Source organism: Gymnogyps californianus, chromosome 2, assembly GCF_018139145.2.
Source record: "Gymnogyps californianus isolate 813 chromosome 2, ASM1813914v2, whole genome shotgun sequence".
Classification (NCBI taxonomy): domain Eukaryota; kingdom Metazoa; phylum Chordata; class Aves; order Accipitriformes; family Cathartidae; genus Gymnogyps; species Gymnogyps californianus.
Genome location: NC_059472.1, coordinates 135,776,246 through 135,799,588, shown reverse-complemented (window position 1 = coordinate 135,799,588; position 23,343 = coordinate 135,776,246). Strand labels below are relative to the sequence as shown.

At 37.1% G+C, this 23,343-nt stretch overlaps 1 protein-coding gene across 1 annotated transcript in view; it reads right to left on the bottom strand.

Moving 5' to 3' along the window:
- AGMO (alkylglycerol monooxygenase) overlaps nucleotides 1–23,343 on the bottom strand; it is a 198,427-nt gene that overhangs the window by 117,849 nt on the left and 57,235 nt on the right.

Sequence of the window (23,343 nt, the reverse complement as noted above, 5' to 3'; positions counted from 1 at the left end):
AGGGCAAAACCAGTGTCAGCCATGTCCTCTGAAGGCATGACACCTCTAATGCACTGCAGTGAAGAAGAATAGTTCAAAATCCTGATTGTATTTCAAGGCATTTTCTCATTAAGTGCAGATCTGGGTGGCCCCTCTGCATTGTATATTGATATCTGGACAGTCTTAAGTGGGAGGTTAAGATAGAAATGTTCATGGCCATCAGATGTATAGCTACGAGGATGACCTTATTTATAGCAAAATGAGAAAGTGGGTGGTTAATGCAGCCCAAATAAAGCCTATTTAGCATAAATCTAAACTTAAGGTCACACGTATTTCAAGGGATGAAGCATACACAAAGCCTCAGCTGATTACAGAAATTAAAAGTTAACTGGCTGTCTGCCACCTGCACACTCCCATTGCCAGTGACTTGTTTCACCAGAGCAATTAGAGAAGTGCCTTTGGCAGATACTAGAATCGCATTCACAGAATGATCTTATAATGTGTATTTAAACTCCTGAAATTATCTGGTGCCAAGCTTACATCAAATAGTTTAGGTCTGGTGATTAACATGCACTCGCAATGTAAACTAATGTCAAAAAATCCTCTTAATGAATCTCAAGGTGTCTTCACCATTTCAGGGGACTAGATAGTCTCGTAACAGGAGATAACAGTCTTGTACGCTAGAAACTGAGAATTTTAAATCTAATCAATTTTGACAGTTTGGTAATTTACATGACAACATCATTTTTTAATGTCCTCTAAGTCCTTGAAAATCCTTACAATTACTGAATTAAAACTGTAATTTTAACTATCATAAAACACTTAACACTCAATCTGAGAATTCTTCCTTCTTTAAACGCATTTGTTCCTGAAGGAACAAGTGTTCACTATATCAAGAATTAGTGATCTCTCTCTCAAAAAAAAGCCAACATCATCTTAATGCATCTCTGCCTAATGAGCTCACTAGGAGATGAATTATTCAGGTGAGCTTCAGTACTCAATAATAATTTGTATTTGAAATGTTTCCCAAGACCTTGACAGAAGCTAAATGAGTGAACAAAGCATCTGAAAAGGTGGAGGTTAAAGACCTGTCTCCTTAGTTGTTTTAAAAGCATTTACTTCCTATCACAAACTGTGTGTAACACAAGCCTCCACTCAATGAGGTACAGCTGTGCAAACAGGGTACAGTAACTGGATCTTGCTTCTTTCCCTCAGTCATTTTTCAGCATTATGAAAAGTTCAAGGAAGGGAATCTATGATGATTTTTACAGTCTACTTTCATTGTAGTTAAGGTCAAATGGTTTTCAAAATGAATTACTAAAAAGGCATTTTATTAGCATTCATTTTTCAGTTAAACTGCCTCTTACACTAACAAGAATATGGAATAAGGTAACTGAATATTGGTAAAATGTTAATCTTTCAGATGTGTGAGTCAGCTTAAATGATCTATCATTCAAAAATATACCACAGGAATATTAGGGACATAAACAAACAATTCTGCCACAAGTAATTTAACTGCTAAAGTTATTTCTGACTTCTTCTGTTACAGCTAAGCAAATTAAATCCTGCTCCTTAATCCTAGTCTCTGCCATTGATGTCAGCAAGAATATGTTAAATTCCTTGGCTAAATAGGCAGAGTTGATGATCAGAAATAATTTTTGTCTTAAAAATTTATCTGAAGAAACTGATCATCAATAACTTTTTATTTGAAGCAAAAGAATAACATCACGAATAAGTGTGAAATAGATCACCTCAAAGCTCAGTCTGTAACCATTAGTACATTAAAAATATTACAATCATAACGCCTAAAAGACATCTCACAAATGTAAGAAACAGACCAAGCACTCTTCAAGGAATACAGCTGAGTGCTCACCAACTACCTGTGACAGTAACAGAAATGTATGTGTCTACAGAACAGTTGCGGTTTCACGTTTTCATTCATAATGATGATAACTTGAAGCAAAATGAGAAAAGTTATTTGAATGAGAACGAAATTATAAAAGACTCTCTCAGATGCACTTTCTCATATGTATTATTATATAATGACCAAAAAAGAGAGCAAAACTGAGATATGGCCAATTCCAACACAGATTTTTTTAAAAAAAAATCTATGTAGAAAACAGGAAGTATTACTGCATTTTGTAGATCTCTCCAGTCAAATTCTCCCATGAAGCCACAGGAAAAAAGTAGGTGATGGAATTGGAGAAGACACCCAGACAATGCTCTAATGGAATTTTTGATGTTTCCTAAGTCAAATGTGATTGGTAAATACCATTAAAAAAATACGTAACTGCAATACACATATGCACAAAACCCCTTTTTTTTTTTTATTCAGGAGAGTGAACATCATAGAATCATAGGAAAATTCAGGCTGGAGAGAACCACAGGAGGTCTCCAGTCCAACCTCCTGCTCACAGCCGAACCAGCTTTAAGTTCCTGAGTACGACATCCAGTTGAGTCTTGGAAACCTTCTGCATCTTCTGCTATTATGAAGAACTATCTCTAACAGAAGATAAAGGTGGCATTTCCTTTTCATGTAGTTGTGAGGTAAGTTATACAGATTATAAACTAGCACAGCAAGGGCCTCCTTTCCTAGTGTGGCTTTCCCCAGGTTCCTGTTAATGGGTGGAGACCTGATGAGCTACTCTCATCTGGGAAAGAAAAGAACAACTACATCTTGCTACTGGAGTTAATTATTGTTTAATACATTGTTATTACTACCATTGTACAGAATCAATGAATATTTTCTTCCATCACCTAATATAAACTGTAAAAGAATCAGCATGTAATCCCAAAAGAGAATGAATGATGCCATGTAGATACGTGAAGAAGGAAAGAAAATTGGTGCTACACAGGAATTGCTGGATGATGGACAGGTTATCATCTGGCCCTCAATTTTCACTCTAGCTCTTTAAGTCTCCATGAAGTTATCTCAGTCAGACCTGCAGTTGCTAAAATCAGTGGGCTCCAAGCGGTTGAGATATTTGTATCTTAATACTAATGCTAAAGGAAAATGAAGATTTGTCTTTTTTAGCATTAGTTCAATATATGAATTCTACTGATAGAAGAAAGAAAATGAGAGGCTGAGGGAAGTGGCCTGGAGGAGGCTTTGGGGGAACTTAATAGTAGCCTTGCAGCACCAATGAAAGCTAGAGCCAGGCTTTTTGCAGCAGTCCCACTTTATCTTCTTTTCTGGGTTTTCCAAAAGGAAGAAAGATTAGTGATGTTATCCTTCTTTTCCACTTCTTCCCTCCCTCCTCCTCCTAATTAATACATAAAAGGTAATGTTTCATGCACAATTACAACCATATTGGTATAGCAACCAATGATTCTACTTAATTGTTTTCTATTTCAAATTCATTTTTTTGGCACTAATCAAATCCCTTTCTGTGAGACCCAAAGATAGATCCAATGCCTGGGCCATATTTCACTACTTGTGAAGTATTTATTTTGTGGTAGTAGAAACTGGTCATCGTGCACATAAGATTTCTCTTTAAGAATACATAATACAGAGAGTTCAAAATGAGGTTTTGTTGTTAATTTCCGTAGCTTTCAGTGATTTCCACAGCCCAACACATTTTGATTAACAACAGGAGATAATATATATGCCAAAACCCCCTGTAGTCATCTCAAGGAGTGATGTCAATGAAAACCACCATTTTACACAATCCTCAAAATCAGTGAAATGGTGAAGACTTGATGAATCTTTAGTGAAAAAGATTATTTAGAAATACGTCCATATGGTGAGTCATGTAAAGTTTCCATTCTCTTTCAGTCAATGCTGACTGTAGCTAGGAGAACAGGTGAAAGTTTCCCCTCAGCATCTACTTAAGTTTAAACAAAACCTTCAGTTTGACTATGCTTGCCATCTCTTACAAGATTAGGTACCTTCAGTATTCAGTGAGGAACTGAACTACAATTTACCTACCTAGAAACTTAGAAGATAGCAAAATTACATTTACTGTGCCACACATTACCACATTACGATGAACTCCGCAAAGCCAAGCATGCGGCAAGAAACCCCTTGCCCACGGCGTGGTCCCTGCTGACCCCAGCGTGGAAACTGCAGCTTCCTAGAGCAGCTGTAACCTGCAGCGCTTCAGAGGCAGGTACTTTGTGCTGCGTTCGCCTACAAGCAATAGAAAAGGGATCACCTCATGGGTCTACTTCTCTCCGGTCAGAATTAGTAAAAACCCCAGGATGACTGAGGAAAGAAAAATGGCCCGGAAGGTAAGTCCCAGTCATTCCTTTTCTCTGCATTTCAACCCTCCCCAAAAAGATAAAACAGAGAAGAATACATACTATTTAAATAATTTCTCCACTAAACTATTAGCTTTTCTTATTCACAAAACAACTGTTTAATTACTTACTACCTTCCTACCTTGTTCTAATTGATCTGTTCTGTTGATGCTTCCGAAATGTTTGAATAAATCTCTTGTCATGCAGAGCTTTTTCAAAGAGTCTCATTCCCTGCTGGATTCTACACTTAATTGGATGAAGAACCACTGAGACAGAGCACCACTTAAGTTTTGTTACTGGGAGGGACAATTACCAGATTTTTTTAATAAAAGTTGGCTAAAAAACTGTATTTTGGGATCCAGAATGGATGCCTTTATTAAAATTGGGAAGTCACCCTAGAAGCCATTCCACCTCACATAAAAACAGAAATCTACCTACACAGATTAGTTATCATCTCCACAACAGAAGTAGATATGAACCATACATGACTCTCCTGTTCAGTCTGTTGCGGTGTAGTCCCTCTTTTGTTACTCCTCTGATCCAACTTTGCTTTATGTTTTTTGTTTTAGTGTTGTTCAATAAAAGTTGCAAGATAGGTTATTTGCCAAAAGCCTCTGCTTCCTTCTTATTAGAAATATAATTCTTACAGGAACAAATTCTTTCCTCAGTTACGTTAGTGTAAGCATAGAACTGTGCAGGTTTAATGAGAACAGGATTAGATCCAAGGAATTTATCTGGAAGACTGTATTATATACCACACACAAAGAAGCATGTATACAGGGAAATGTACACCGTTTTTTGTTTGTTTTTTTTAATAAGACACATTTTTCTCACATTGTGGCCTTGGCTATAGTGAGTGTTAGCAGCTTGTATTCTCAGGATGATCACATACGTAAATCTAAAGACTAGCTGTAAGGAGATCCGAGTTCAAGCGATGAATTAGACGTGATTCACCATAGAGCTTCAAACAATTTCCTTAACTTTCTTCTGCACATTTTTATTGAGAAGCACCTATCTGTGCACGTACCTGACACAGACCCATTCTCAGCATTTAGAAAGTAGGTATTCTGCTGCTGTTTAGAATAACAGGAAAAACAGACTATGTTAGCCTTTGCTCCCAGAGTTTGTGTGTGAGGAGAAGTCGAACAACTCAGAAGCACCTCTTCAGCCTCAGCACTGTCTAGTCCTCTTTGGTCATTTGGCACTGAAATATATTGCAGTACCCAGGTAATTCCAGGATAGGCAATCATACAGCATGTCACACAGCCAGTGTCAAACAGAAAATAATGCCACCATGAGACACTCTGTAACATGCGTAGTTGCAATCCAGCAGCTTAATTAGGAAATTTCACTAGGGGTTCAGCATCTGATCCTTCTGTGATGCGAGATGTGCTTTTTCTGTGCTTTGTTCAGCATTATCTCTGTTTTTCAGCCCTCTTCTTAAATTACTGTATGCGGTCAGCAAACTATTTAGTGAGTGGGCTAACTCATAATCAAGTAATACATGGTATATGCTCCCATGGCTTACAAGCCAAAAATTGGAGCAACCTTCTACAAAACCTGCCTCCAGAATCTGTCCACAAGCCAAAACCTCCTGCTTGATCTGCTGCCATACCAGTTGAAAACACAAAACTGCTCCCACACGAAAAATCCACAATAAGATCTGCAAAACTTAAGATGCAGAATGGTCTAGGGAAACGTGGGAAGAATCAAGACAAGCCAAAGTATTACATATGCTACTCAGAACAAACAATGGGCTAGATCATATCCCCTCTTAGCAAGAATCCGGGGGACTATGAATTATACTCAGATACACTTCTGAATCTGTAAAATATTTAAGATATCACATGGTTAGGAAAGTAGAGCTTGGCCAGGTCAAAAATAATGGTTCTCTCAACCCATACATGCTCTATGTTATTTCCTGGCATCCTCATAAGCATAGGACATCAATAGAAAGGCTAGAAAAAGCCATAGTATTCCCAAAGACACAGTTTCTTCTAGTAGCAGTAGTTCCCTCAGAAGCTAAGCTGCATGGATCAAACTTCATGCAACGTAGTTACATCAATGTAAACAAGAGTAAGAGTTTCAGTTAATTACATGAGGACAGTCCTAACCCACAGCCTGTGAGCTTTTCAAACAGTTGCCGGGAATTGAACAGTCTCTTTCCACACATGCCATGGAAAACCACAAAGGAATAAAGGTTATTAGGTAACGATTCAGAAATTAATTCACAGTGAGTCAATCTCTGACTTCACTCATAGTTTTAATAGAAAATGAATGTGCGTTCCTTTATGGGGAAAGATATTGAGAAGACAAATGATCCAAAGCAATTTTAGCATGCAAATGTTGGATTTGGACACTTCCACAAAGACAAACAGGAAAAATTCAAAAGATGAAGAAACACACAGAAGGAATGAAGTTTTAGTAACATGTATATATGTAACCTCTGAAAACAGTGGAATATTTGGCAAGTCTTTCAGCACACAGCAGGTCTCACACAAATTCTGCTGTACCAACTTGCCCGACCAACCTGTTTCTCACGCCTTCCTGAAGCGAATTGTTCAAGTTCTCTAGTTGCTTGGAGCAGCTCTGCAGCTGGTTAAAGTTTTGCTTGCCTGAGCTCTGAATGATCTCTGTAGCAAAGATCTGAGTCTCTGGATCATGAGGAACCATGACGGCTGCAGCTGTTACACTGTCACTTGTCTCTTTCGTGGGTGTATAAGGCTTGATTCGGGTACCCTGTTTTCCAGTTGTTCTAGCTTTCATAACAGATTCTTTAGGTGTAAGAATCTGAAAACAGCTCTGATTTGTACCAAAAAATAAATTGGTACCATGGCAGTTTCAAGGATAACTACATCATGGCATAAAATCCTGTTTGTGAACCGCGTCCCAAGCCCTGTCAAGCATTTCCCACCAATATCAGGCTCAAGTTTTTCAACTATCCTTTCTTCAGTGAGGGTTCCTATTAGTTATAGCAAGTTTATCCACCTCACAGCCTCTTGACCGAGTGACACAGTGTATGTTAACTTCTGCAGCTCATTGATGTAGCAATTTTTTGCAGCACTTGGCTCTTTCTGCACCTTTTTTACTACAAAGAGGAACATATGGCTCATTAATTGCACAACTATAAAATCATCTTGTTGGTGAAACTAGATTTATATATTAAAATAAAAACCCGCAACAAATTTCTGTGTAAAGGAGAAGATCCTCAGCAGCTGGTGCAAAGTGACTTCTATAGATCTGTGCCACTGTATACAAGCTGCAGACCTGACTCAAGCTTCTCCAAATATGGCCGATTACAGCACTGGCAATCTTTAGTTCTGAGCATTTGCTAACCTGTATAATATAACCTGGTGTTACTGAATACTGATGTCAAACTGTAGTATAAAAGTGTGAAACACATTAACTGTGACCAAATTAGCACTCTACTCCTTAGCTTGATGATAAAGAGAACTGAGACTAAATTAAATAAATTCTTTAAAAAAAAAAAAAAGTTGCTTCAGAGAACCTACTTTTTTTACTTCAATTCTTTTCTTTTTTTTTTTTTTTTTTCATTCCCCAAAAGCGTCTCAGCCACTGCAATGTCAGCTTATGCAATTTGAGAACATATTCATCTTGGAGGATCTTAGAAGGAAACTGCTGGAATGAAGTGGAAAAAAAAGAGAAGATAATTCTCCTTTTGTTTTTTTGGTGGGGGAGTGCGGGTGAGAGTTCTTATTCTCCTGTATTCTGGGCTGTCTCTACAAAAGATTGATGTCTGGTGTCACCGTTAGGAAGTGCAAACTGTTCAGCTTCATTGCAATCTATGTCCTCATCCTCTTGCTCTGCAGGATACCACATACTTTGGCAGGCAATATTCAGATGGGAAGCACTTTAATGGCAAGAATGGATGCCAGTGAAACCTTTTCCCACAATGTTCAAAACTCTGAATGTGCATACGTTAAAGCAACATAAAGCTGCAGGATATTAGGAAGAAAACAATAACTGATACTAACTCAGCCACATTAATCTTACTTTTTGCCCCTCCGAACAATACATTCAAAGAATGCGAGGGAAACACACACACACACAAAAACAAAAAAGAAAAAAAAAAAAAGATGAACTGGAATGAATTAAAGTCCTCCAACTCAAAGGCATAAACATACTTTTTCAAAGGAAATAGCCATGGCCCCTTCACGTAACTTTTACCTTGTAGGTTGAATTCCTGCATTCTTTTATTTGGTTCTTCATTTTTCCAAGCCAGATACAGTAAGAATTAACACTGGTAAGTCAATGGAGTTATTCTGGTGCAAAAGAGGAATTAGCTCTACAGTTTTCTCTTGCAGAGTGTTTTAGATGATTTATTAAGCTAAGTTCCTGAATGATAGATGTGTGGAAATGGAGACTAGATTTGCAAAGGCATCTATTGAAATTTACTGAGATATCAGGAAAGCCTGGGGGATATCAAGACACACCACCCCCCTTAAATAAACTTTTAAAATATTCTAGAAAAAAACATTTACTTCCAACTTTCGCCCCACTCCTTTGTAGACTTGCAAACCATAGAAAAAGCCAGACAGACACTTCAGGCAATGAACAAAAGTTTTGTACTCTCTATGGACCTGATCCAAAACTTACTGAATTCAGTTGAAAAATATCCATTAACTTAACAGATTTTCAAACAAGTTCATTATATATTATACAATTCAAAACAAAGGACAGTTAACCCTTTGAAGTCAAGTTCAGCTATTTAGTGTATTTATACATTTGTTTTACAAGTGTCAAATTATTTCTCTGAGAAATAAAAAGAACCAATATTGTAACAGATACTGTGTGCTTATTTAACAGTGATAGATCCATTGTATTTGGCAGTCATACTGCTTATTTACAGCATATGTGATGCACACAAAAAGAAACCTGCACTTCCACAGATTACATTTGGACCAGTGTTGTCAGTGCTTATATTATACTCCCATTCCTAAAAGCACATAGCTAACCATAGATCCTCTGTGTCCATCAAGCAATTACCTATTGCTGCATCTGCCATACAACAGATTGGCTCTGGACACTATTAAGCATGCTGAAACTTTAATAGCCTTTTCCATTCATCATTCTAACAAGAAAGACATGGAAGCCATGTAGACAGATAGATTAGATAAAGAGACCAGAACACAGGCAACTGTCAGAGCACGCAGCCTCAGTTTAAAGGTGAAAAAGAAAGGGGGCATATAAGCTTGCCTCCTAGCCCACCAAGCTGGGATCCATCTGGTAGAGCCCACCCCTAAGTGTGTCAGCTAGGACTATCCAGAGGATGCCTGTAGCACCAGAATGCTATCTTCAAGGTTCTCTCTCCCACCACTCCCTGCCCTGTCCCTTCAGCGGGGAACAAAGACACATGCCTAAATTAGGTCTACACAATTAGGTCTTTACATTGGAGCCACTCATGGGGATACAGGTACCGGCAGTATGCTCAAACACATTTAGCAAAAAGGCATGAAACAGCCTTTAAGAAAGCCTTTTACTTGAGTGTCCACTGCTACTGGTGCTATCTCTTGGACTTTGACCATCAGTCAGAGGAGTTACTTTATATTCCATTTCCTCTTTCTCCAAAACTTTAATAAATGATTACTAGCTGAAGACTGGTGAAGTCGCATGCAGCAGAGTTTCAGGCACAGAGTTCATTTCAACGTTTGCCACACGTTTTGGTAGTGATGTTTGCGGGGCCGAAACTGCTCCAGCACTGCCAGCAAACACTGAAACAGATTACAGGTCTGGGAGTGTAAAATGAGGGTTGGCAACAGCAGCAGCTAACAGATGAAGCCGGAGGTGCGGGGGAGCAGGAATACCAACAGGCTCCTATGATGCTAATTCAGACTGATTTGTCAAAGAACAGCTATAGCGCTTGACCTGTAAAGGCACTCCTCCTACATGCTCACTGGTTTTTGCAGCCACATGTCTCCTGACTGATGTTGCATTTTCCGACTTTAAAGGCCTACAGCTAGTGGCTGGATAATTAGTAGCAGAGCTAACAGAAAGGAAAGGGTTTCAGAGACAGAAAATACCAAGTACAGAAAAGAATGACTTTTAATGAATTAATTATGACATTTTAATATATCTCACTGTAAATTAATTAATTTTTATCCTTTATCTGTTTGCTCTAAGCTATAAAAATAAACTGAGATTGAAAGCTCAATGCAGGATGCATCTGTTGTACTTTCCAAACACACAAAAATAAGCATTAAAGCTATGAAGTGCAAGATACTAGACCGCAGACTTACCTCAACCACTAAAATTGTATATAGGAAACAGATCTGCCTAAGAAAAATAGGCTCCTCTATTTTATAAAGTGCCATTATTATCTGGCAAGGGTAGGATATTTTTTTTTTTCAATAAAAAAATAGAAGTTTTTTGCTGCTTCGAGATCTCTGGTTAAAATCCATTGCTAGACAAAAGAACTGACCCAAAATGAGAGCGTGCTGTTGGCCTCTTTAGGCAGATTGTGCCAAACGTAACTCTAGTCTACCAAAAAAATCCTGTTACTCCACAGCCAATCTCCTCCCACAGTTAGCAGGGGAGGAGAGGGAAACAGAGAATCTTTCTCTTTATCTGCAAAGCGTTGATTTTTTTATGGAAAACATACTTGTAAGTACAAAGTTTTACAGTGTGTTAAGACATATCAAACAGTAAGCATTTATGTATAATTTCATAGGATATTTTATATGCGCGCCAGTACCCATTATCTCTATACCCAGCATGGGAGTTCCCAAAGCTTGTAAGTTAAACGACTACCCCATATTCATCCCAGCGCTAACTTACTTTCTTTGGTAGAAGGCCCCAGCAACGGATGAAGTATTTTTTTTTCAGCTGCACAGCCAAGAGACACTCAGCGGCAGCTGAACAATGGCCAGAGGGAGGCACAGCACAACTGTGCCAGTCCCGGCTAAGAATATCCTTTGCTAAAATCCCGGAGGAATTGCTAGGAGCTTACACTAGGGAATGAAGACTCAGATAATCAAAGTAGTATAATTTGCAGCACCCGGTGCCAGCATCACAAAATCTAGGACAGTGGCTATAGCACAGGAACCTTCTTTATTTCACCTCCAGGGAGGGGGAAGAAGAGGAAAAGGAAAAAAAAAAGCAGAAGAAAAAAAGAAAAGAAAAAATTGTATGAACACAAGTGAACATAATTTAGATTTAGTTGCTGAAACACATCAGGACAGTAAATTCACATGTGTTTATAAAGAACTTGAAGGATATGAAAGTCAACAGTATTTTGCTGAAACAGATCAAACCATTGTTTAAGTGATTGTTTAAATCATTTTAATGCCATTTAAATAACATTCCCAATTATTTAACCACTGCCATAGAGAAGCAGCATGTCTGATAAAGTAAATGGGAATTGAGAGACATGGGCAGAACAGTAAATTTCTCTGTTTCTTAGTTTATAGAATGAAAATGTTACTTCACAGGTCTGTTGTTTACTTCCCTCTGCTACTAGCAAAAAGAAACATAGTTTAACAGTACTAAATACTTTCCTTATTCCTCCCCCAAATTACAAGAAAGATAGTACTGCCTTGATAAAAATTGGAGAAAAGAATAATAAATGTCTTAGCAGGATGTCAGTACAGATTATAAATAGTACAAGTGTCTGTTGTTAAATCTCAAAGCAAAATAAACATCTGCATTTTGTAATTGGTCAAGGCAATCATATCACCACATAGATGTTCAGCTAATTCTATCACACCACTCTTCTAATCATCCACATATTTTCTCTGAAACTAGATTACAAACCCTTAGATCAGGAGCATTTATTTCTGTGCATTTGCTGAGCATCCAGAACCTACCAGCTCCAATCTCTTCTGAGACCTTGCGGATCTCCTGTGCCATAAGACCACATAAGGTCTGAATAATCAAAGTTATAAGGAAAGATTTATAAAGGTGTACACGAGACAGATACATTTGTTTCTGGAATAGGATAGGACTGGTGAAGTAGAGCTCAGTGGAAAAGCAGGTGGTTGAGATTATAATCAACCAATCAAACAAACTCAGGCAAACTGGACCAGATGGCCTTTTTTCTGTTACTAATATTACTTATGTTCCTATTCAGCTGTAAGAAGTTACAAATAGTTTACCTGTTCAGATTTTTCTGACTCAAATTACATAAGATCAATGCTCTCACTTCACCATCACATTAAAAGTTATCATGACACTGTCTGTAGTTGTATTTAATAATTTACAATGCTGCCTACCCAGAGGAGAAACTGGTAGGTGTAACAGAAGTTGTTTTGCCGTTTACAACACAAATTATGTAGCAAACCATATAAAAAGGGAAAGAAAAAAAAAACCAAAAACTTAATCTAGAGGATTAAGTGCTACTAGATACAAACAAAATCTAAAGTTAAACCATATTTCCTGTATTAAAAGATGAAATTTTGAAGGAAAACTAATGGGCATGACTAAACTGTAGTCACACAGATTGCATGACACATTAATCTACAACTGCACCAACCATGTCTAAATCTCTCCTTCATCTAACTTGGGTCACAGTTCAGAGGCTATAAATTTAAATTCAGGAAGGTATTTCACAGGTGCAAGAAAAAAAATTAACATCTCTACGCTCCCAATTTGCATTAATTTATTTCAAAACTATACAAGCAATTTTCACATATAAGAGAAAGCTTATTTTAAAATTCAAACTACTGTGAGAATGGCTTTTGCATGAGAGCAGATCCTAATTACTGCTAGCAAAGCAAACTTATTTGCAGTTGTGGAGTATACTGTGATGCTGTAAAGATTCTAATAATCCAGTGAAAAAGTTAACAAACAGTACAGGAGTGAAAAGCTTTACAGTATTACGACTGGCTGTAAGAGCAGTCCACTCAACTCCTATCTTTACTTTCCAAAGTAGCTCTCTCCACTGTAATTTGATATCATACATTATAATATTTAAGATAGAATAAACTGTGCCTGTCATACACATTATAAAAGTTTAGAAATTATTCTGCATTTATGTCTATTTACATTTTAAATGTCATGGTCAATTAGAGTCAGTTTTGATTCAGCTCTTCAAGCATTCCAGGTGCAGGAGTATGAGGCCACATGAAGAACTGCTAAATTCCAGTTCACATCTATCAGGGGCCTTAGAGGAAACTACAAAAATGTATACCTATTCTTCATATCTGTTTATTAAAGCAGGCATAGAACATGGTACTTCCTTCAGCTACTAATATTCATAGTTATGCATTGCTGCTTCATTTCCTCATAATTATTCCAGAGGAATGCTGGAGGAAGAGTTTGAAACTAAAAATATACTATGGCTCCCAGTATAGATCACATTTCAGGAATAGCTTTTAGCAACATACTTCACACATTTTCTTGATCCTGATTCTGCAGACATGCAAGCGTTTTCATTGACATGTGGTACGGGGTTTTGGCTGGTTTGTGTACCATTTATAGTGACAGTACACAGCACATTTTCTTTAAACATACTGGGCTGGCCTGGCAATGGAATGACAGGTGGAGTGAGCATAACCAAAGCTGATGGAAAGACGGAGACTTTCCAAGGAACACAGAAAAAAACCTTGCATGGGGATTATTCAAATTAGAATGTCACTATAAACTTCTTGAAGTTGCACCCCTCCCTGGAATGACACACTTGGCAGGCAATACATGAGTTCTCACATCTTCTTCCAGCTTGACGCATTTCAAAGTTTTTGGGTATTTGTATTCAGAGAGTTTTCTTGTTCTAGTTTATACATGTATCCACTGTTGTGGTAAGGTAGAGCTTTAGAGATTGGAAGCCTTCACTATATTCCAGCATTCTCACATTTCAAGGAAAATCAGATGAGCAGTTGTATCTCAAGGGTCTTGTTAATTTGGGACCTGCTACATATGGAGATGTGACTATTTGTGTGTTCAAGTGTTTTGGTCAATCAATCAGAATCACAGAGATTTAAAAATGCTTCTTTTGCACCATGTACAGTCTCGATAGCCTTTGTGTAAGTAAGTGAACAACTGAAACAGTATTTATCCACATATTACATCAGTTAACGCCAGCCTCATTACTTCGGCACAATAAAATAAGCATTAATGCAAGAAATTGAGCTGAAAGAGCCTATTATGCAGCAAAATATACTGAGAGGTAGTTTTGGGGAGTTTCTCTTGAAGGCCACAGCCATAATCCTTGTGTGATCATCTAACTAAATACTATGTTAGTGTACTGTATATACAGATGTTCCTTTATGCAGATTTGATTCTGCCTTTGCATATTTTAATGAAGGTATTTTTTCTGGACTACTTACTCTCCCTCTGTTTTAATACAGCGGAGACGAGCAGAATGCTCATACATAATCAGTCTGAATATCGGAAGGACACTTAAAAAGTGAAAAGAATCAAGGGCAAAACCAATATACTCTATGCTAGCCACCACAGTCTTTTCTATGACTCTTCTATCATATTTTCAAGTGTATCAATATTCTACTTGACTCTTAGATCAACAGATGAACATGCACAAAATGGGAAGTACATGGCAAGCACATTTCTCAGAGAATTCTCAAAAGCACTAAATGAATAGCATGGTCACAACTTTCTGTTCACATTTAATTCAACTCTCTTCTCTTCCAGTAGAGAAATCAAGTGAACAGATCAAATCAGACTCAGACCTCACAGTTTCATGAGCCTAACCAGGGACAAAGATCTGTTTAAAGAAAGTCTATGAGTGGATTTGCTGTAAGCATTGGCATTTTTTAACTGTTTAAAGATTTTTGGACAGTCTCTTTTTATCAAAATTGCTTAGAAGCTTTCATTTTAATCCAGTTTAAGGATAAAAAGAAATTATTCTTTCTATAATTATGTTTATTATCAAAAAAAATTAAAAAAACTCAGAAAGGTGATCTGATTTCATTATTATACTGAGTATTTCTGCATTTTGCCTTACATTACTTAAGTAGTTTTGAGATAGTTTAAGTATTATCATAATCTGTTCTATCAAACTACAGTAGACAAAAATGGCGTATAAATTGAGCTCAGGAAAAAAGTACCACTCACAAGCAGCTTTTCAGATAAGGCTTAATCCTGCAAGGTGCTGAGGCCTCAGCAGTGTGTATGTACTGTAGGCTGTGTCAGTCTTCTCTTGAGCTGCGGTGCCAGACTAGAGCAACAGGAGATAATAAAGCCTGTGAAACAATGGGACTCTCTAGAGACAATAAATAAACTTTCTTGAACTTAAACTCTAGAAGAATTTCACGCCTTTGGTGTCCTATGGATGTTAGGAGCTTACATATAAATTGCCAACCTCATGACCCAAGGAGTATGCAGTTTATGACCTCATGCACCATGAAATCTACAGGTGGGGTGGTTTTCTTGCAGCCTGAAGAGTGAACCACAAATGACAAACATTTGCATTAAATTCTCAAATAAATCAAGATGATCACCAACCATAAAGATCCAGAAGATTGTTCCTAGTCACTTTCAGAAACGTACTACATTCATTTTTTATTTCTGGATAGAAAAATTTTGCTGATGGCGCAGTACTAAAAAAATGGTTTTCTTCATAACTTTTTGTTATATGTCAAAATGTTGGAGGAAGTCTTGACAAGAAAAATTAACCTACTGACTAATCTCCAGTCATACTAGAAAAGATCAATGAGATGATTATTGAGAAATACAGCTGCTCTGTCCTGAAATTTCTGGCTTTCTTTTCCCCCGAATCATTTAACCTGAATCTATACAAGTTAATTCTTTCAGTGTGATGCTTAATGTTTTGATCTCTGGGTGTCAACCAGGTCTTTGGAATGGCCAAGCTACATCTCCAGGGCCTGTGAGAGCTACTCACTAGCTCCAACTCATACATTGCTGCTGATTTTCCCAGATATGGCTTTGCCCTACCTCAACAACATCCTCATGGGAAACTCTGGTTTAGAATTAGGCCAGTTGCTATGATCCCAAGTAATGCTTAAGGCAGTCAGAGCATGGTCAAAAAATACCACCATTCATGGCCATCCTCTTCTGACTAGTAAAGCTCTTGACAAAGAACAAGAACACCCCTCTGCCCCTCAGCTATTCACTCTATCACTTTGCATGTCAAGATGGATTTGATGCTTCTTCAGCCCAGAAGATCAATACAAAATCACTTAAAATACGAAAGAGAGGCAGGCTACGGACAACACACAAGGAGATTAGGTGTGATTTTGAGCTCTTAACAGGATGGCTCCTTGGAAGTCAAAGTCATACAAGTGTAAAATCAAGAAAGTCGAGCAACGTGCACTAAGATTTTGAGTCCATAAACATGCCATACTCTGTGTACTTCTGTATAAGTATGTTGCTATGTATTATCTAATGATATCCCCTCTGCAGTACAGTCACCCTTTGGTATACAGGTAGAGGTGAGTGACTATGAACACTGATCCTACTCATAGCCTATTTTACTAGGCCAGTTTTCAGCACAACTGAATTTAAAACTTCAAACATGCATGTAAGGATTTGCTTGTGGCCACTATTTTGGATTAATGAATGAGCCCCAGAACACACTGCACATCTGATGAGATCTCCAGCTGCAACCCAGAATTACAATTTATCATAGACGAGATCTGCTGGGTTCTATTAGGAAATGGTTTTAGAAGTAGGGGAGTGAAGATGTCATAGGTCACAGCAAGGGGATGGCTGAGAAAGCCTGTTGCAATTAAGGCAGCCTTACACAACCGTCATGAAAAATTTTCAGCTCAAAATACAACATCTGTGCAACTAACTCTACCATAGCAATTGTGAGGACAATGACCAAAACCCAAGGAAAACGATATTATATTCTCTCATAAAAAGTACTTCCCACAAACAAGCAGAATTTTACAGGGCTTGACTGAGTGAAATGTTGAGGTCATAAGGGAGAAGTTGCAAGGGGCGAGCAGAAGGGATAGGTCAAATCCTTTATAAATAAGCATCAGCTATGTATTTGCTATGTGTGACCTCAGTACTGCTGAGGGAGCCATGAAGGAAAGCCTCCAAGAAAAGAGGCTAGGGGATGCAACTTAAGAACAAAGAAATCATTAATACTAAAATTCCAAGGAGACTTTAACTGTTATAATATTAAGAACTTATATTTTATAACTCCATAAAGTATGCACTTTAACTATTTACTTACTAAGTCCAAAATGTCTTAATTTCTTTATAGTTGTAGGAAAGTAATAAATGACTTGGTTAAGCAGTAAATGGGGAGAATCAATGCAATGCTAGGGACAAAGGATAGTTTTTTATGAAAAGTACTGTTAACAAATTTTAAAATAGATCATGATAAATTTAAATATGTCAATATTTTTAAAATAATTACTATTTTTAAATAGGCATATTTCTTTCAGCAGGAATTTGAGTTAAAAATAGGAAGTATAACAGGATCAACTGTCAATAGCACTAATAAGCTGATTAACAACATATATATTAACAACCTATACTGGTGTCCAGCTGATCAACCATGTTTGCCCGTGGACAGCAGGATTAAGTAAAAAGTGTAAATTATTTTGCTAACAAGAATCACCAGAACGGATAGCACACTGCAGGATTGTGCAGGCTTATACTAAGTACTAAAGCACACATAAAACTCCCACATTTTTAGTATTATATTTATACAGATTAAATGATCATTTATCACTTAAATAAAGTATTAATGCTTCTTCAGTAAAAATGAAATTTATCACAGATATGTTGTGAATTTGCTCTAGTTAGTAATTATTAATTGAAATTTTGTTCTCTGTTCATTTTATACAAAAGACAATATAATGCAATGGATATCAAAGTTGAAGTAAAAAATCTTTCATTTATTTCCTGCAAAAGTGTTGAAAGTTAATATATATACAGTTTTAGCTAGATGAGATGATTCAGAGATGGCAATAAAGGTAATTATAATATTACCTGTAGTTTAAGATTTCCTATATCTCTGGATCTTACACCTATGGAATGGCAGTATAGTTGATTAGTAAATTGAATCAGCTCAAGGAAAGAGCTGATGCGCACCTGAGCAACAAAGCAGTCAGGGTGAGATGGCAACTGGATTTAAGGGAGAAGAAAATGCCAGGGGAGGGTGTGAATGGAGGAGAATGATGGTGTGGCAGAGGGTTGTGTTTCTGGATTTGTATAATTGCCCCGGTGGCCTGCATGGTGGGGGAAGTGATGGGCAGCCATGTGCAGGGTGACAGGGAGTGGGGGATCAGGGCTGCTCCCTTCAGAGACAGCTCACAGTGAGCAGGGCTTGAAGTGATTAGAAAAGTGAAGGAGGAATAAAGAGGCAGTCCCTCTCTTCTAGAAACTGAATGTAATCACCTGACTTCACACCATGTAAGCACTGATGGCATTAAAAGGCAAACGTGTACCTTAGCCATGTCAGCATCAAATTTTGAAAAGGTAAGGCAGACAAAGTATGAAATGACGCTTCCCACCCATATATGCAAACAAACTTCATTGGTTGGCCTTACGAATCTAAATGTTTTTAAGTAGAGGTCTCACGTTCATGGTACAGGAGTATATCAGCTGTGTTCTGAACTGATGCATTGCTTTGCACTGATGGTGGGATCTGCCAGGCAGTTGTGCTCTGCAGTGCATCTGCACAGCCATACTGCACATCAAGGCAGCATCCCCCATACACACAATTTTGTCTGGAAAGCGTGCGGGGAAGAAAAGTTCCATAGTGGGTTCAGAAGGATCTTTTAATTAGGCTGGCGACAAAGACCACAGCACACATAGCATTCTAATGTAAATCTGATTCACTTTGTAGGTGTTCCTCACATACAGCAAGAATAGTTTCAATATTTATCTATAAATAATTCACTCTCCTCTTACCTGAATTTAACTTTCCGTTAAGTAACTTTCTGGTCTGTTCTTCAATCAGCCTTAACATGTTTAGAGAGATAACTTTGCCAGCCTTATGCTGGAGATCCAACAGCTGCTTTTATTGCCATTTTGAAGTCTCACTTTACCGTACTCTACTGAACCCAGTTTCAGTTTTAGAGATCAAACTGATGTCCAGATGCTACTGATGTATTTAAAGATGCATGGAAAAAGAAATGGGACTTTGTTTTCTGCCTTCCACTTAGATTTCTTTCCCAGAGGCCATGACAACAATAAATTAAACCCTACGCAGGTGCAATCTTTCTGCTACTGACTGACAGCCACTTTTTACAGTTTCCAAGAAACTAGCTGATTGCATCAGTTTCATTCTCACAGCTAATTTTGATTTTTAATTTCAGAAAAAAACTATTTAAAACATATATTTTCTGTGTAAAAATTCCTTAGATTGGAATGTATTTGTGGAAAAACTCTTAAGGTTTAAAGGTGTTTAGTATTAAGCTGCTTTGCTTGTTAGGACTAGAAATTGAAGGGTTTTTTGTTTTAAGGATAAGACAAATTGGAAGGAAACATATTCTTCTAAAACTAACAAACATCAAAATACTTTTATTGTTTAAAGTTAAAATTCTGAATACAGCTTTCCACAAGGCAATGACATTGGCTAGATTCATAGTAAAAGTAAATAATAAGTAAAGTATATATCTTCCATTGCAAATTTTGCCTGCATCCAAGAAATCTGATTCTTTGTTAACCACATGAACAACTGTTATAAGCCAATAACAAATTTGCAGATAACAAAGAAAAGCACAATCTTACTTTTGAGTTTCAAGTTATTCTGACACATCAGAAAATAAAACATAGCTATCTTGATTTTTTTCATAATCCAAAACTCAAAACAACACATGGCATCAGAGTTCTACTGACTTCATGAAGTTTAATATTTACTAAAGCTTTGTAGAAGCAAAATTTTCTGTAAAAACTTAAAACCTAACATTAAACATTTCCAGTGTCTTCTTCATCACAGAAATTGGCCCCAAAATACTGAAATGCCCTCAGCATGACATTGTCATTTTGTATCCTGAACTCAAACTTAAAATCAAGATCAACCAAAAATGAGGAAACACTGTTGTTGCTAAAATAGACCATTTTATAATAATAGCAAGGGATGGTGAACATATGGCTGTATTTCCAAATAAAATCCAGTGGCAGATTTTGGGTTGTGGTTTTAAGGGTGTTTTTGTAATTTTAATATAAGCCAAAGCTGTCGGTGCTGCAAAAAAGATGACCAAATATTTTTTTTCTGTTCATGAGGCTCTTGACTGGGATTTAGAGTTTCCAAAAACTCCCCCAAAGGGATTACTCCTAAGTGAGGCAAAATTTTCCTTTCAAAATTTTAAACATCTTTAAATGATGAAAATTAATGAAAATTCAGAGGCAGTGACTTGGAATTACCTTATCAATATAAACTTGTCACTGTAACAATAAATAAAAGACTAAAAAACTCACCAAAATTAAATTTAAAAAATTAATAAAAAAGAGATAGATCAAGTTCTTCAATGTTTTATTTTTATCCATCATCACAAGGTAGTCCTTTAGACATTTTAACCCATCCTTGGAGAACTGTGCCTAAGAAATCAGGAACATAGCTCTGGGAAGACCCACAAACATTACACTAAATCAATGACATTAAAAAGTAACAACAAATTTGGGGTTGTGACAATACTCCTTTTGATTTCAGAATGTGTATAATGCACTTGAGTCACATTTGCTAAGATTTATTTCTTTTTTACTGAAATCACAAAGTCTAGAAATTTACTGTTTAAAAATATTTCTATTGAGACTGGAGATTTTTCTTCAGTTATTCAGTAGGACCAAGGGGTAAGGCTTAAGTAAAACTACAATTATTGTGTCAGCTGTAGTAAAACTACGTGATTTAGTAATAGTGCTGTATTAGAACCTACTAATAGTGAAATCTGCCTTCTGTGTCACAACATAGTGCTGCTGCTACACCAGCAGTTACCTCTGAGCAATACTGGTCCAAGCACATCTCAGTGTTTTGGCTCCACACATGAATTCAAACTGAGGGCACACAAATCTAAAAGAACCTTGATAAAGGTTAACAGAACACCTACTCAACTCTTTAATTTGACTAAAAACCAACCAAATAAACAAACAAAACCTTTAAAGAAAGTAATTTTTTAAGGTTCAGTCACATATGTTTAATGTCATCCATTCTATTGTAAACCAATTTATATTCCCTGCAACCAGCCAAGTTGTATGAGTTAAATAAAAAATTAAAACTAAAAGCAATCTAACTATGCTATATTCTAAATAATGATCTAAACATTTCGAATGCAGCAGTATGGTAACTAATAAAATACAAACACTACTTGTACCTTAGATGTACTAGACATACATATTAGGAACTCCTTCTGTAAATCTTATGATGCTTGCAACACTTCCTTATGGGACCGTGATCCCTGTGCATCCTTCAGGTTCAAAGTATCAATCTAAGTGCTAAAAATGTAAAATTTATTCCAGTCCAGTTGTGAAATTCTGTCCACAAGCCTGTGCTAAAGCTAACGACGCATTTGATGGAAGGAGAAGAGCCACAATGGGTGCAGAGCCTAATCTCATCAGTTTCTGGGAGAAAACTGTTTTTCCACTATGTCAACCATAACATGAAAATGGAGTACAGAAAATGAAAGTTCTTATTAAGTTTCAGGTAAACATTTTGGATATTTTATTTGCTTTTATGTGATAAGGTACTAGATTCGGCAATAAAAAATTCATATTCAAATATCACCATGTGTCATCTGTATCACATTATCTATGCACGTATATTTAAACATAGACAATTACTGATATATTGGTAATATTATATCATCAGATCTAAGTTTGTAAAATGGAAAAAAATCTATTAGTTTTTTGGTTTGGTTGTGTTTTGTTTTTTTTTCTAAGGCACCTAATCTCTGCCATCAGGAAAGGGCTGTCAAATATATAGAAAGTACCAAGTCTTTTAGGATTTAGATTCCTTTGGGTTTTTTACTTCCTGGTTATCAAGGCATACAGCAAGAGCATAGTGAAATGCTGAAGCTGGTGTCACAGCACATCACGTGCTCATACTGAGCTGGGAAAGCCAAATCCTCTTCAGGATTCAGAAGAAGTTTGACTCCTCTTCTGCAGTACAGTGGGAAGGTAAGCATAGCCAATATTATTAATGGCTTTCAGCCTCTTTGTCAGCACAAATCGGTTTTAGATTTCTAAAAGACAACAACCTGCCTGGAAGTAGTGAAGAGGAAACCTGGTGAAAAGGGAAATGCCTTCATTTCACCATCTTGTTTCTAGTTACAACAGATTTGCTTAGATGCCAAGTGTCAGATTCACTACCTGGAAATCAAATTACTTGAAATTTGTACCATTCACAGGCACCTGCTTTGCAGTCAATCATTTTAGGCATCCATGGGTGCAACAACTTTCATTTTGGCCAAGTTTATTGCACAGCCAATATTGTCCCTGTTAAATTATTTAGCTGCCTCTGTGCAGTTAAACTGGAAAAAAACAACACCAAAACTACGTCATGAAGTACAAAAATCATTGAATTGTAAGACATGAGAAAAATCTGGAAACTGAGCTATTGAAAGGAAGTGACAGCCAGGTTAATATAATGTCGTGGTTAACCCAGCAACAATAGCACCACGCAGCGCTTCCCCCTCCAGTTGAGAGAAAGCAAAAAAAAAAAGTAAAACTCGTGTTAATAAAACAGAAAAAAAAAAAATAATAAACAATAGTAAAAAAATAAAAAAATAAAAAAAAAAAAAAAAAAGGAAAAAAAACCATGATGCACAATGCAATTGCTCACCACCCGCTGACCGATGCTCAGTTAGTTCCCGACCGCGATCCGCGCCCCGGCAGCTCCCCCTGTTATATACTGGCATGACGTCCATGTATGAATACCCCTTTGCTAGTTCAGGCAGCTGCCCCGCTCTGCTCCCCCAGCTCCTGCACACCTGCTGCTGCAGAGCATGGAAACTGAAAAGTCTTGGATAAGCGCTACTTAGCAACAACTAAAAATCAGAGTGTTATCAACACTATTCTCACACTAAATCAAAAACAGCACTGTACCAGCTACTAAAAAGAAAGTTAACTCTGTCCAGCCGAAACCAGGACAATAATATATTGCATTATTTTAGGAGATTGCTAATGAGCTCAACTTATTTTGAAAAAGATAGTGTTTCTCACCAAAAGGAGTTGTTTGCTGTGAATATCTTTATCCTGAACACCCGATGTTTTCAACTGCAGATGATGAGCAAATTT